This window comes from Penaeus monodon, chromosome 29 (assembly GCF_015228065.2).
Source record: "Penaeus monodon isolate SGIC_2016 chromosome 29, NSTDA_Pmon_1, whole genome shotgun sequence".
NCBI classification, from domain to species: Eukaryota; Metazoa; Arthropoda; class Malacostraca; order Decapoda; family Penaeidae; genus Penaeus; species Penaeus monodon.
The window spans coordinates 24009633-24010775 of NC_051414.1; the positions used below are offsets into that span (position 1 = coordinate 24009633).

Sequence of the window (1143 nt, forward strand, 5' to 3'; positions counted from 1 at the left end):
GCATAATGAAGGTGGGGAAAGAGGAAAGCATATGTGATAAGACAATATACATAAAACGAAATAGAAATGATTATCACTACTATTACATTTCCCTACTAAACCCAGTTTATCTGCTCACCTGTTACAAAACCCGCTCCTCTGCCTTGCCCTTGCCCCTGACCTTTCTTCCTCCCCTCCTCCCCCCTTCTCTACCCCTCCTTTCCTCCTACTCTCCTCCACTCCCCCACACCCCTCCTCATCCGCCCATCCTCCTCCTCCCTCTTTACCCCTCCCCCCTCTCCCTCCATGGCCCTCCCCCCCTCACCCCAAGGGGATCATTCTCGCCCGGCTGTGATACGGAAAATCGTTCGCGCACTAAGCGGATTAAGCAGGATGCAGGATAAATCACAGACACACGGAACCGAAGCTAAAGGGACTGGATCGGCGTGAAAATGTGAGATTATCTTCACCCAGGAAGCTAAAAGTGAAGAAAGTGGAAATAGGGAAGGGAAATAGAGAAGGATTTTTTTTTGTACTATGAAGTCGAAGTGAGAAAGTGAAAGTGAGGGAGATTTTATTTATTTGAATGAGGAAGTGAAATTGAATCGACCTTTTATTCTAAAACTCGAAGGAGATTTTTTTGTTTTAGATCAGGAAGTTGAAATTAATCTCTCATGTCAAAACATCGAAGTGAAACTGAGGGAAAGAGAATGATACGAAGTAAGCAAGAATCCGAAATTATGGGCTAAAGAAGTGACACCGAAGAACTGAGGAAAAATCCGTGAGATTCTTTTAACCCAGAAAGTCAGAAGTGAAAATGATGTTATAACCAATGAGGACGAAATCATGCGGGAAACTGAGTAAATGAAAATGTAAAAGAAAAAAATCATGTATTCTCTTTTTCTTCGATTTACTGCATCTTGTTTTTCCCTCTGTTTTGTTTAGCCCGGGTAATGGCGAATTCCTTTCATGTGCGTGATAATGATCCGCGTCTGCGGTGGAAGCGAATGGCGAGGAGGAAGAGCGATGGAGAATGAGACTGAGTTGACTATGAATAGATAAAGATAGATAGGGAGATGGGGATCGTGGGAGACAGAAAGACATGCAGAGAACGAGACAAGCACAGGGCAGAGGAAGAAATGATGTGATAGATTGGATAAACGT

At 43.7% G+C, this 1143-nt stretch overlaps 1 protein-coding gene across 1 annotated transcript in view; it reads right to left on the bottom strand.

Annotated features, from left to right (window-relative positions):
* The window catches only part of LOC119591778 (synaptotagmin-10-like), a 54479-nt gene that overhangs the window by 3447 nt on the left and 49889 nt on the right, over window positions 1–1143 (bottom strand). The gene's annotated exons all lie outside the window — the stretch shown is intronic.